Source organism: Pelmatolapia mariae, linkage group LG22 (genome assembly GCF_036321145.2).
Source record: "Pelmatolapia mariae isolate MD_Pm_ZW linkage group LG22, Pm_UMD_F_2, whole genome shotgun sequence".
NCBI lineage: Eukaryota > Metazoa > Chordata > Actinopteri > Cichliformes > Cichlidae > Pelmatolapia > Pelmatolapia mariae.
The window spans coordinates 10,637,036-10,652,236 of record NC_086245.2 but is presented as its reverse complement, the minus strand read 5'-3'; the positions used below and the strand labels follow the sequence as shown (position 1 = coordinate 10,652,236).

Genomic DNA, 15,201 nt, shown 5'->3' with positions numbered 1-15,201 from the left:
GCTCTTCCCTGTTTGTCTCTTTTTTTGGAAATGTTGCTCATTTAGAGTTCAAACTTCTAATGAGCTTTGACAGAAAGTTCTCAGTGAAATAAATACACACAAAACTACACAAAATATCTGATTCTTGAAACATAGATGACCAATGCATTTTTTTTTAAAAAAGATTCATAATCATTAATTCCTTACCTCGTGGAGTAGGTGTAAACTCGTTTCTGTTTTCTGAGCACAGTGGTTTCTGTCATGCATCAGAAGTTAATGCGGATGATCAGCTTACTAGCCTTGGAAAAATCTAGAACCTATTCTAATCATCATCACACTGTCTTTATTTATATATACTGAAGTGTCGAAACTTATCATTAAGGGTGCAGAGGATGTCAAATGTCATGTTTATGGAATATCGTGTAAAATCAGATGGGATTAGTAGTAATATATGTAAAATTTAAGACACAATTTTCTCAAATATATATATATATATATAGAAAAAATATTAGTTTTTGTCTTCATATTTCAGTAATTCATTTTTTTCTCAGTCATATCCTCAGTAAGCTAAAGAGCCTACAATATTAGAGAGAGAGCAGCAGTTGGTGACCGCAGAGAGGAAAAACTCAATTTTAACAGGAAGAGGCCTCGAGTAGAGCCAGGCTCAGGGTGGGGCGGGGGGGCTTACTGGGCTTAAGCCCGGGTTGCTGTTTCAGAAGCCCAGGATCTTCAAATTTGTTTCATGGTTAGATGCCTGACTGACAACTGTATAAAACAAAAACTACACAGTATTTGAAGCACATAGCGCACAGTCGTGAATCCCCCCTAATTTTGGTATAATTCAAGCTCAGACACTAGGCGACTGAGCACAACACTAACGCATGTGAGCGAGGGGGGAGAAGCTGCTGCCGGCGAGTTCACTGTAGGAGAAGTTCAGAAAGGCAGACACGGGAGAGCTTAAATTTGAGCAGGTACCAAAGCAAATCATTCATACTGTACAAATAATGTAAATATGATGGTGTATCACAAAAGATCGATATCAAACTGATCACTTGACCCATATTAGATTACTTGGTCTTCGAGTGAATCAACAAATGGCGAAATGAAAAGCTGAACAACAATGCTGTTTTTTTTAGAGAGTCTTAGCTTACATGTGTGTTTATTTCATATTTTCAGTTGTTACCCTCCACGGCTAAACAAAGCACTCTAAATCAGTTTCAGTTATGTACTGATGAATACAACAATGGACATAAGGGGCTTCTTTCAAAGAAAAAACTCAGGTAAATGTTATTTTATAGATTATGCTTTGTATGTTGTTCAGTATATTTCTATGCAAAACAAGAGGAATTTGAATACACAGCAGTATATTCACAGCTGAAACCAGATATTTACATACACTTTAGGGGAAAAAACATAAAAACATTTTTTTACTGTTGAACATCAATTTAGAGTAAACTTGTTTTAGATAAATAAAAATTGAAATAACTTTTGAATTAGTTAAATGTCAGAATAAAGAGAGAGAGAGCTGTCTATTTTTTATCACTTTCATCAAATTTAGGAGTGTATATATATACACTAAGTTTATTGTTAATTAATAAGAAAACTCCAGACGATTCCATCTGAGCTTAAGAAGCTTCTGATTGGTTAGTAGAGTCCATGTGAGTAAGTTGGTGGCACACCTGTGGATGCATATAAGGCACCCCCAAAACACAGAGCCTGTTTCTTTGACTTGGGAAAATCCAGAGATATCAACCAAAACACCAGGAAAAGAATTGTGGACCTCCATAAGTGTGGCTCAATTTTGAATACAATTTGGTGCCATTTGCAATTAAGAAATACAGACCATCTCTCTCTTTACTCTTAAATTTAACAAATATGTTTTTTATATTTATCAATCTAAAAAAATAAACATTTAGTCTTATTTGATATTTTACAATTTTAAAAAAAAGTGTGTTTTTATCTGAAGAGTATGTACATATCTGGTTTCAACTGTATATTTGATGATGTTGGTGTTTGGCTTGATTGTCAGCACAAAGAGGGAGAGAGAGGAACAGAGAGGGAGAGAGAGAGGAGAATGAGGACAGAACAGAGATGGAACAAGAGCCAGGTGAGACAGACATGTTTGTCAAATGGTTGTTTGCCAGAAATCTTTAGAACATGTATCTAGTACCTAGTGTATCTTTTTAGGTTTGTTATTTTTCAAATTCTATATTTATTAAGTTATGCAGGCTTGTTTGCACAACAAGGCTAAATAGTTATATAAACTTTTCTGAATCTAAATAGTGTACTTTGGTAGAATTAAAAAATAATATGGCACAAACTACTAACTCAGCATATTATCTATGGAAAAGGAATACTTGAATAATATCAACCCTGAAAATGTCATTGATAGGTTCGCAAAACTCAAGCCTCGAAGATACAGTCTCATGTTACCACAACAAAGAGGTGTTGTCAGTGTAGTGCAGGTCTATGGTGATTTTCAGTGCTACTATCATCTAGTTTGATTCTGGTTCTGTCTTGTTTAACCCTTTAAGACCTACCATAGAACCAAGTCCGCCGGAGCTTATATTATATTTTTACATGCTGTAGTGCCATTTTTGGGAGCATTTCAAGTTGCTATACATCAATACAACCGTTATAGCCCAAATTTTAATAATATGTATGCATTAAGTGCATAGTAATTACATAAATTGCAAAAAAGTGCAATAAACTACAAAAAAATTGAATATCGTTTTAGTTTTTTTAACATATATTTCTAGTTAGAGAAATTTAACAGGCTTATCCCTCAAAATTGTAAATACAAAAAAGTTGCATAAACTAGTTTCCCACCAGAGGAAATTTATTTTGAGTGTCTTCATAGTTTTATTTTTGAAATACACCAATTTTTATATACTGCAGGAAAAACAAAAATAAATATTATAGTGCAAATTTGCAAAAAAGCAGCATATGCATCAAAATAAACTATTTCCAGCAGTGCAATATGAGTCCTAAGGATCCCAGAAACGACACAGAAAGTCATAAAGTCACAGATAACTTTTAAAAACACCAGTATAGGCTCATGAGGCCCTGATGGTAAAAGACTACATTTCCGCGAAAATGACGTCACTTCCGGTTTCGGGCAGGTAATGGCGGACATGCGATAGTTCGCGGTGACGTCTATTCCAACCTAGGAAGTGTTACGAACAGCTGATCGGATCGGCAAAGCGTATTTGTGGAATATTATGTTTTTGTTGCTGCAAGCGCTTTTTATGCAGTTTTTGCAAAGCTATATGTGGAAGGAAACTGTGACCTAGGACAAGCTGATGGCATAAGATGTAAGTATAACTCCTCCAGTTTCATATGCAAAAAAAATTATTGCGCTAGCTTACGTGGTTGCAGTGCTACTGGGATTTAAAAGTAGTTTCGCAAAACGGAGCGTGCCCGCTCTGACCGGTTTTAAAGGGTTAAGTCCTAAGTAGTCCTGATTTTGAACTGTTGTAGTCCTGTTTTAATTCTGGATCAGTATAATGTAAACAGAATTGGTCCTAGCACTGAACCCTGTGGAACTCCATAATTAACCTCCCAAGACTCCCAATTTCCATGACCAAATTGGAGTCTATTAGACAGATATGATACAAACCACTGCAGCGCAGTACCTGTAATACCTACAGCATGCTCTAATCGCTCTAATAGGATATTATGGTCAACAGTTTCGACGCTGCACTGAGGTCAAGCAGGACAATCACAGAGATGAGTCCACTGTCAGAGGCCATAAGAAGATCATTTGTAACCTTCACTAAAGCTGTTTCTGTGCTGTGATGAGCTCTGAAACCTGACTGAAACTCTTCAAATAAGCCATTGCTCTGTTTACGTCCTATGTCTAATACTTAAAGTTATTTATTATAAAGTCTTCCATCCAAACCCTGACAAAGATGAGCTGAAAGGAGCCAACACAGAGCAGCTACCTGAAGATGAGGTGGGATTTTGTATGTTTGCAGTTGCAGAAAACATAGCAGACCATCGTCCGTCTGCCCCATCAGCACACTGCAATAAAAGAATGAGGAAGCTGGCCGAGAACTTCTACTCCTGACGTGCACTTGACATCCACAGGACGACTAGAAAGAGACCGAGTCATGTAGAATGTTTTAATCTAGATCACGTGGCTGTGTTTTGTAGCACTCTAACCTTTTGTCTGATTAGCCACAGATATAATGTCTGAAGGTATTACTCATCTTAATGTGGAGATGAATTTGAATATGCACTTTCTGCTGTGCATTAAATCATTTCACTGTTTGGCATTTCACTCTTCAAAATTAAAATAATTGTTGTCTGTAAATAATATTGTTATGAAGGTTAGATGCATTTCCAGAAGTGGGGAACTTTTTTTTTCTTTTCTTTGCCAAGGTCTTTAATCTTGAAAACTGCATGACACACTGGCAGGCAGAAAAGACCATTCGGTGCAAATATCAATTCTGGGGATCTGGAACACGGAGAGTAGAATATCTAAACAAATGTAACCAGCTAACCTCAAACACTGGTTATACTTTGAGTATCTCCCGTGTTTTTTCACACATACAGAAAGACATTACTATGACATCCACTTCAAATTGAACTACAGGGTGATGCTACGATACATGATATTGAGACACACAATTCTAATCTGATATGACATTCTTAGCAAATTTACAGCAAATAGAACAAAGCACAAATTCAGAGGTTTTTTTTTATTTTTTATCTTTTTATTTTGTTTTGTTTTGTGGTTTGGCGCTGTTTCTGAACTCAAAATGTCCTGTTGTAATTGGACATTTTGAGCTAAGAAACAGCACCAAACCCCAACAACACTTCCCTCATGGTGCTTTATATTGTAAGGTCAAGACCCTACAATAATGCACAAAAAATCCAACCCCCTAGAGCAAGCACTTCGGCGACAGTGGGAAGGAAAAACTCTCTTTGAAAAGAGAGAAACCTCCGGCAGACCCAGGCTCTGGGATGGGGTGGCCATCTGCCTCGGCCAGTTGGTGATGAGGGAAGGAAGTTGGGAGAAGAAGAGGGGTTCTTTTTAACCACTCTGGTTTTAAAATTAAATTTAGATGCCCAATTTAAATGAATATTTTAAGCCACTTTAAGAGTTTTGTCACATAGTCGCATGCACGTACGTGTCAGTTCAATTTTAGCGTGCACACGAGAAAACCCTAAAGATGATGTTTTGGCTCCTCAGTTTGGCATGTTTTTTGAAGGTTTTGACGATTGCTTCGTCAACCACTGGGTTGCTTGACTTCATTAAGAGTACTGGAGAATCCCACCTGTCATGGAGTTCGTTGTACACTGTCAGGGCGAGTTGTTCAATGTTCTCCAAGGACATTTTGTAGTTTTTGGACAGAATTTTGTTCCAGATCTTATGGGAAAGCCTCTCTATAATAAAATCTGATGTTCCTGGACGCCATGTTGTCGTCTCATTTACTTGGCTCATAGCGTGCATTACCAGATCTTTAGTGACGTTTTTCACCACTTCCTTGTACTCTTCTCTGTGTTTAGAGACACTGAGTACTTTTCTTGGTAATGACAAAAGCTTTTTGGTGAAGGCTGGGACAGTAATATTATCAAGTTGTTCCCTCAGCTTCATAATCAAGTATTTTTCCTTGCAGTTGTGTGTTTTGCAAAGATCCTTGAGAATGGCCTTGTCTAGATTTTTCAACCGTTTTGGGGACAGATCCAAATGTTTCAGCTCGATTTCAGGCCAGACTTTCTCAATCAGGCGATCGCTGATGCAGTCAGGAGTGAGGCGCTCTGTGAAGAGCTTGTATTTAGAGGAGACTTTTTCTATGGCCTGAGAAACCACCAACTGGATCAGTCTGTTGACACACAACTTATCCTCCATTTTCAGTGTTTTCTCCAGTGTTGATATTTCAGCCTTTGTCTCCAGTATTTGGTTGATCTCATCTGCGCTCTGATACGCCTGGAGGGTTTCTGATGAGGATGACTCTGGGGTTGCCGTCTCTACTGTCTCGGTCTCTGTCTTAGCCTCCGCTAATTCTTTGGTCTGCTCGTCCAGTTTTTTCTGAATTTCTTTTGTGTCCTTCACCACTTTCTGCTCTTCCAGGACTTTCTTATTTTCTTCCTCCAGGACTTTCTTCTCCTGCTCCAGATTCTCTCTGTGTGTTTTCTCATTCCACAGAGTTTCCTTCAGAGAGGCCTGGGGTTTCTGAAGCTGTGCAAGCTCAGCAGACAGACTTTCCTTCTCCTGTTTCAGGATCAGGATTTCGCTGTCCCCCTGCCGAAGCTGCTCTTTCAGACAGTTCATTTCAAGGTCAAAGGTGATGGTCTTTTCCTGATCTGAACAAGTCTGTTCCTCCTTTACTTCTCCAGCTTGGATCTTATATTGTTCCAGCTTGGTACGCATCATTGAAATTTGGGCCATCAGCTGTTTGACTTGCTGTCTGGCTGTCTTTGAATCCTCTTTTAAAAGTTTATTTTCAGACAGAGCTTTTAGGAAGGCTTTCCTAACCTGAACAAGGTCGTCCAGTGTACTCTTTGGCAGAGTGCACACAACTTTGGGATTCTCGTGTGTCTGAGGCTGTGCAAGTTCAGCAGACAGACTGTCCTTCTCCTGTTTCAGGATCAGGATTTCGCTGTCCCTCTGCTGAACCTGCTGTTTCAGACGGTTCATCTCAAGGTCAAAGTTGCTGGTCTGACCTGAACTTGTCTGATCCCCTTTTTCTTTGGTGGCGCTGCTCATTTCCACTTTGCGTGATACTGATTCATCAGTGAGTTCCCCAGCTTGGATCTTATAGTGGTCCAGCTTGGCACGCATCAGTGGAATTTGGGCCATCAGCTGTTTGATTTGCTGTCTGGCTGTCTTTGTATTCTCTTTTAAAAGTTGATTTTCAGAGAGAGTGTTTTGGAAGGCTTTCCTCGCCTGAATAAGCTTGTCCAGTGCACTTTTTGGCAGAGTGCACACAAATTGTGGTTTTGCTTTTTGGTTGCTCATTTTTGACATTTGAAACAACGCTATGGTGTTACAATGAATCAGATATTCAGATATGACTGAGGGTAGCAGAACAAAAGTTCATCCAGTGAATCGCTCGTGACTGTGTAAGAAACGTGCTTGTCCAGTGTGGGTATCACCTGCTATTTAAGGATTTTGGTTGACTTTGATGTCACGACCTGATTCTCTTACCTTTCATCTTTGAAACGGGCCCCGCCCACAACAAGTTTTCCTATTGGCTGATTGAAAATGGGTAACGCCCACAAAGAACAGGCTGCCATTTCTGACGTCATGGCCCGATTCTCTTGCCTTTTTTTGTTTTTTTTTAAACGGGCCTGAAAACCATTTTCGGCACTTACATAAAAGCTCTTGTCTGTGGTAGAAAACTTTTATTTTCCACGCTCTCTTCACTTCCATCCGCCTATATCACGTGTTTTTGCCCATTCCGAGATTGCTTGTGTCCCTGTTGCTTACTCATAAGGTAGGAAGGAGAATATTTCAAAAAAGCGGTCGAACTGATCTATTAATGCTTCCCACACACATTTTCATTTAAACAATGAAAAATGATGTCTTCGTTTTCTTTGTTATATATAATGAAATAAGCTGAACTCTCCTCTCCTCCTCCTTTAGAAAAGAATGCAAATTTTTAAATCAGTCTTAAAACCAGCCACACTGATACAAGCTATTTGCTGTTTTAATAATGTTTAATTGCCGTTGTATGAGGTGATTTTGTGTTACATCCTTAAGAGCAGGGCTCTAGACTAACTTTTTGACATGGGCGCACCGGTACGCCTAACTTTAAAAATTTAGGCGTACCGGCACAAAAGTTAGGCGCACTCAAATTTTTCAACCGCATCGCTTAACACTGCAGTTTTACATGTGCACTTTCTTTGGGGGGGGAAGTCCATACAGGCAATATTCATTTCTAAATTATTAACTAACAAACTTGTGCTTAAAGTGCTTTGTCAATATTGTAGAAAATGTTAAACTTAATCATCATCTTGGCCAGGCACGTGCAGAGGGGGGGACGGAGGGTGCTTGAGCACCTGCCCCTTTCCTCCAGGATGCCTCAAGTGCCCCTTTCTTGAAGGTTTTTTTTTTTTTTATGTTTATGTGCGTATGGAGCCCTGTCTTTGCCCCTCAACAATAAAATGTAACTATTAATCTCAATTTTGCTAAATAATCTGGCTTGCATCAGTCACATGACTACCATTGACCAATGGTCGCCATTGAGGGCAGAGCGCGCTCGTTACGAGCCGGGTACGAGCTTGCAAAGTGCACGCGCATTTTCTGCAAGCTGGTTGGTGCGGAGCTGGACGAGGCAAATTAATTGGAAGGTGCTGCTGACTGCAACAAAACAGTAAGTAGGGTGTACAGCGCACACTATAGTCTATAGCAACAAATAAATTGAAATAAATGAGCGTGCTGTTTGTGCAACAGCGCGACAAACATTACATGTCCTTTTATGAACTGCACAAGTAGTGGTGGTGATTAACTGCTAGCTAACTGGGTAAGGGTGTTACAAGGGGGCCTGTAGCTCTGTCCACAGTTTTAGGGAACATGTTTTGTTTTAAAGTAAGTTACAGGACTTTTCCCTTCTTTTCTGGAGGGCTTTTATTTCACTAAAAACGATCTAATATGGATATCCACATAATTATGGATTATTATATTTATGATATTCACCCCCCTCCCCCTCCCCCCACTGTTTTTAAAGAAAATATATTAAGTAACAGATGATATTAGGTTTATATATCAAATTAGATACAATGCTGATTTTACAGCAGTAAAATTATTGTATCTCTACAGTTTAAACATTAAATAAGCACAGCATGTGTGTGTGTGTTTTATGTGTATAGATTTTTAAAAATTATTACTAATAATATAAATATTCCAGAAATGCCTCGTAAGGAGAGGAGGAAGAAACGGCTACAAAAGGAGCTGTGTGAGGCTGCTAAAGGCAGTGGATCCCTCACCAGCTGGATTAAAAAGAGCACAGGTAACAATAGCACATGTACCAGTTGTTGCATTGTAGAGGTATTCAAGGATAATAACAGTAATTAAAACAGTTGCAATGTTTTGGTTCTATAACATTTTCTATCATGACTTTATCATGGACTAGGTGCAAAAGTTGTTAAGTGTAGATAATTAAGTAATAGATTAATGAGATATAAAATTGTGCGTTGTTCTCAGATAAACAGCAAGTGGAGGGTGATAGTTCAGATGAGGAGATGGAAGGAGGAAGCGAGGCAAAGACTGAGTCACAGGCAGAGCCTAGAGAGAATGTAGAGGAAAGGACAAGCCAGGAGAAAGAGACTGGAGTGAGAAAGTCAGAGAGTGAGTCAGAGCCCAGAGAGGAGGAGAGTGAAGCTAGTGAAGCCATAGAGAGGACATTCTCAAACCTACTTGGACTTGCACACCCAACTGATCCTGCCCATGTCATGCAATTCCACATACAATATGATCAGGCCTTTATTCAAATGTGTGATAATATTGGACCCTGCCAACCAGTACTGTCATCATATCCAAAGAATGAAGAGGGACGATCATTTCAAAAGAAGTGGTATGAGAAAAATCCATGGCTAGAGTATTCTCCAACTGCTGATGCCATGTTTTGTTTCAGCTGCCGTCTTTTCTTAAATGATGAAAAGTACACAAGTCGCAAAACCTGGAAAACGGAAGGGTTCAGTCGGTGGAGAACGGCTCTAGAAAAGATTAAAGAGCACAGTTCATCAGAGTCTCACATGTGTGGTATGGTGAGGTGGAACTCATTTAAAAAAAAAACCTTGGAGGCAGCTTTTGAAGTAGCTGACCAAGTGTCACAAGCTGCAAAAGACAAAGAAAGAGAGAGAAACAGAGAAATTTTGTCTCGTTTGATAGACATCACTCTTTACCTGGCAAGACAGGGTATGCCTTTCAGGGGAGATGATGAGACCTTGTCTAGCCAAAATCGAGGAAATTTTTTAGAGTTAGTTGAGTTGTTCAGCAAGTATGACAGCGTAATTAAATTACACCTTGATGCCATAAAAGAGCGACAGGGACCTGGAAAAAGACCTCTCGTCTCGCTCCTCTCAAACAGAAGTCAGAACGACATAATTAAAGATTTGGCCACATCAGTAAGACGTGTCATCCAAGCAGAAATTCAAGAATGTGAAACCTTTTCTATCATGATGGATGAAACCACAGATGTGTCGCACACAGAGCAGGTTTCCTTTGTTGTCAGATATGTGCACAACATGGAAATCAAGGCGCGCTTCCTTCAGGTGTGTAATGTGGAGTCAACAACTGGAGATGCTCTTGAAAAGCTAGTAATAGCTCTACTGAAAGAAAATAATCTGAAGATTGACAACATCCGGGGTCAAGGTTATGATGGGGCTGCAAACATGAGCGGACGCTTTAAGAGACTTCAGTCAAGAATACAAAAAAAAATCCAAAGGCCTTATATGTCCACTGTCAGGCACATTGCCTTAATCTGGTTTTAGTAGAGAGCGCAAAGTCAAACATGTGTTTTGTCAGCTTTTTCAACCTAATCGAAAAGCTTTACACTTTTGTGGCCAATTCATCTAAACGACACTCTGCATTTATTAAAATGCAGGAGAAGTTGTACCCTGAGCAGCGCCCACTGGAGCTGCAGAAGCTGTCAGACACTAGGTGGGCCTGCAGAGAAGCTGCCCTCAAGACAATGAGGAAGATCCTTCCAGCTGTCATGCAGTTTCTGGAGGAAATACTACAGCAAGATCCTCCAGACTCTTCAGCAGGTGATGCAATGATCCTTCTGAAAAGCATCAATTTTGAATTCATCCTGTGTCTGGAGATCACCTGTCCCATCTTCCAAGTGACTGCTACTGCATCTGATGCATTGCAGAAGAAAGACATTAACCTGGCTGCAGCATACAAGATTGTTGATGGTGTTTTGCAGAGCCTGGACCACACCAGAACAGAGGAAGAGTTTGAAAAAATTTATGAACAGGCTAGAGAGAAGGCTGCATCAGTGGGTCTGGACCCCCCATCTGAGGTCCCGGGACAAGCTCGGAGGAGGAAAGTGCCAGCAAAGTTTAAGTTTGCTGCCACAACAGCTACTGCTGATGACCATGCTTTCACAACTCCCCAAGAATACTACCGTGTTAAAGTGTTCTATGTTTTTGTTGACACAATGACACAGGAGCTTCTGAGACGCTTTAAAGGAGGAGATAATTCCACATGGGAAATCTTGAATGCCTTACATACCCTGACAGTCCCAGAGAACTGGAAAATAATCTCAACAAAGGCACTCCAAGCTGTGAAGAAACTCTGCCAGTTCTATGACATTGAGGAGGAATACAAATTACAGACAGAACTTAAGGTCTTTCATGCTTCATACACATGCCCCCCACCAGTTAGTGTGGCATCCATTCTTTTAGTGGTCAAAGAAAACAATGCACATCTGATCTTCCCCAACATGACTGAGCTGCTGAAGACATATGGAACACTCCCAGTGTCCACAGCAACTGTGGAGCGTTCTTTCTCAAAACTAAAACTAGTTAAAAACAAACTTCGCACCCTTTGCTCAGAGGAGAGGTTGTCAGACCTTCTTTTATTGGCAGTTGAGAAGGATGTTCCAGTCAACCACAGTGATGTCATTGACATTTTTCGGGACATGGCAAACAGAAAGTTACTGTTATAATTAGGGACAGGACATGAAGAGCATCTTATTCCTTCCTGCTCTTTCCAAAACATACCCTGTGTTGTTTTTGTTTTCTGATTAATAAAATGTTTGATTTATACTCCTATTGGTTTATTTTTTTTACTGTATTTTAATATTTGAAAGAAAGAAAGAAGATTTTACAGTTCTAGAATCTAATCCCTCCCATGTAAAGTTGATGCTGTGATGTTTTGTGCTCTTTGATGTTTAAAAGGTGCTAACAGGACACACACACACTGTCTGTATAGATTTTTTTTAATAAATTCTCACCCTACCATGACCCCTGTCTTTTGTACTATTAATATCCTGGTTTCAGTTTATTTCCCAGTTTTTTAAATCTGTTGCCTTATGGTTCCAAGCGCTGTCACCAATCTTTTTACATTTTATTTTTATCTCAAAGCACTTGTTTAATCAGCTACCTATGGACTTTTTAATGTCTACAGTCTCAAAACAACACAGCCCTGCCCTCCAGCACTATCAGCAGCAGGAACAGCAGTAATCCCTCAACAGCAACATTGTACGCCATCAGGTAAAACAAAGGCTACATTTGCTTTGCATTGTCCCCACCTGATGTCAGTCATATAGTATGATGCAATTCCATATTAGATTTGCCATGAATGTGAGTTGTTGTTATTCAGCCTGTGCTATCTGCCCCTTTTTTAACTTTGAGCACCCGCCCATTTAAACGTCTCTGCACGGCCCTGATCTTGGCCTCCTCTGACGACCTGTTTGCTGCTGTCTGTTGCTGAAAGGCAGTGGGGAGAGGTGACACGTGGGCAGTGCATTTATTGCAGCATATAAGGTGTTTTCTGGATACACTGTGCTTTTTCAGCGTTCAAAGATTGATGGCACTGTGTCAGAGCACTGGCTATGAATTTCAGACGGATCAGGCCTTAACAAAAAAGTTATCAATCGTTCTTTTCATCTTTTCTTATTACCCACAGCTACATCCACTTTTGTCGGGCGTAGGCTGATCACTAGGGCTGGGTATTATCACTGATTTCTATAATCCATTCGATTCCGGTTCTCAAAGTCCTGATTCGATTCAATTTAGCCTCAGACAGTCAGAAATATTATAATTCTGATCATTTATCACTACTGATACATGTGAGACTTCATCAGAATTGTGAACATCACAGCACATGCCTTTGTGTGAAAGTAACTGAGAATAAAACACAGAAAAACATGAAGGAGATTTTCCTGGTCTGGCTTTTTATAGCAGATAACCTTAAAAATATAATGCAATATTCTGCAATTTTGCATAATTTTAAGAAGTTTAAATTTCTTCAGTATTGAACAGCAAAAATTAGGCTTTCTTGTCCAAGGTCATTTAAATGAAAAAAGAAAAAGACAGTGCTGTAAACAATGGTAGACTGGTGGGTAATAAGCAAATGAATAATGCAGAAAACAGATTTGAGACGGGAAACTGTTCTTAAAGTACACACAGAGAGCTGTGTATGAAGTGTAATTTTTATCGTGGTGGAAGCAAAACCGCAAAAGTCAGAGGGAATTCATGACGACATTCAGTAGCGGTTTTCGATACGGGCGACACGGGCGGTTGCCCGGGGCGGCATCGTGGTGGGGGGCGGCACCACGGGCATCGGCAAAAAAAAACAAAAAACAATTGCTCGTACTCATGCTGCCCAGACATCAGCCAGCGCATATTGGGAATGGCATAGGCACCGATTTTCTATCGCCCATTTCTGCCCATTTCCTGGGAGTAAGGGCGCCCTCCGTTTGCGAGGTGCACCTGCTGCTTGCGGCACAGGGAGGAGAGGGCGGGGGATTCTCTGGCTGGCTGGAGCAGCATCTAAAAACCAACTCGCAAAATAAAACAAAATAAAAACAAAACAACAAACACGTAAACACTAGACATTATGATACAGACTTATAATTTGCACCGATGGTTTTTCGAAATTCTATAAGCGAAAAGTGAGCGCGAGAGCCCTCAGTGCGCCTGCTTGCTGCCGAAGTCAAAGTAAACTTTATTGTCATCTCTGCTACATACAGTCCAGTATATAGAGAGACGAGACGACGAGGCTCCAGTTACAGCAGTGCAAGTAAACAAACAATAAATATAAGAAGAGTAAAAAAATAAATATGCACTTTAGGACTAGGGGTAAAGGGATCAATAACAATTTAAAATTTATAATTTACAGTTTGATGATTTAACAGCATGTTTTCAGTCTCTTGCCACATCTGTAAAGACAGTAACAATTTTTTTTTTTTTTTTTTTTTTTTTTTTTTTTTTTAAAAGCTTGTACTTCAGTAACTCCTTATTAATCAGGAACTATGGATTAAAGTACTGTAGTGTACTGTAATACTGAAAAAAATGTAAGAGAAGAACTTCAGATCCTGAGTGTGTGAGAACAGAAGAATCAGCTTTATTTCAATTTTGAGGGATAAAATTTATATTTGAGTTTGTGATGGTTCTGTTCTCTTTGTGATTACAGGAGCTGCCCTCAGATTCAGACCTCAGCACCACCCAGTGACAGCAGACAGATCATCCAACATGTTCACATATTAACTGCAAAAGGAACTGATGAAAACAGTGCAAAGGTTAAAGTACCACATGTGCTGTAGTGAAAGCTACAGCTGTTTTATTGATAAAGTTAAAGACAAAAAAAACAAAAGGATTAATCACTCATGTAACTGTGTCACTATATATCAGCATTAACAGGACCTCAGTTTGGTGTTTCACAAAGCTGCTGATCTCAGACCAGCACAGCTTCCGTTTTAAACACTTGATGTACTCAGCTGCATGAAGAGCATATGAGATTTTCTCTAACACAATTAAATAAAACCTGATGAAGGTCAAAGGTCGTCACTTGTATGTTGAACTACAAACTTGTCATCTGGAATTTTTTCACAGTTTTTTTTTTTTTACACATAGTGTGTTATTTACCATAAAGTGATTCAGAGTTATTCATACCAGAGTAACCAGAGAGGATCATATATTTTTAAATATATAACTTTCTACAGGACTGAATATAATATCTTTATGTAAAAGCCTAGAGCCTCTGGGGAGTATTTGAGTATTTATAACATTACACAAACCAAAGGTCTCCATCACAGTGTTCATGAAATGCTGGGTTTATCCATCTCCTGGATCGGGCCTACAAAGGAGTGCTGAAGATTTCCCTGTGAGGGAGCTGCTGGTGAAGATCATGAGTCCTGCTTGATCAATGCGATGAGCTTCAGTGTTCCTGGTGTTTCTTGAATGATGCCTCTTTCAGTGGGTCAACAGAACTTCTGGCACAGGACAGCTGTGAAGAAAGAAAGGGAAGAAGTTTCTCCAAACCTCTGGACCCAGGAAACCCAGCTTGGTCCTGATGGTCTCCCTGACTAGTTTCTCTCCAGGGTGAATGTAGCTGTTGATATAATATGGACTCTATTATTAAATGAAAAGAACAAATTAGACTACACTACTGAAATCTGCTGCTGCTGTTTTTAAAGTTTCCATGTTACCAGGCTGGAGGTTTAAACAGTTTTAGATCCATTACACTCACAGTCTTATGTTAAAATCTCAAAGGACAGCATTATATTTTTGATATTAACAATAACTCTGGGCCTCTGTAGA

At 39.6% G+C, this 15,201-nt stretch overlaps 1 long non-coding RNA gene across 1 annotated transcript; it reads left to right on the top strand.

Annotated features, from left to right (window-relative positions):
• Window positions 1-8,170: 8,170 nt before the first annotated feature.
• LOC135933696 (uncharacterized) lies at window positions 8,171-14,130 on the top strand. The gene is made up of 4 exons (XR_010573893.1): window positions 8,171-8,303; window positions 8,838-8,939; window positions 12,065-12,150; window positions 14,075-14,130. It is a non-coding gene; the product is annotated as an uncharacterized LOC135933696 (long non-coding RNA).
• Window positions 14,131-15,201: the final 1,071 nt, after the last annotated feature.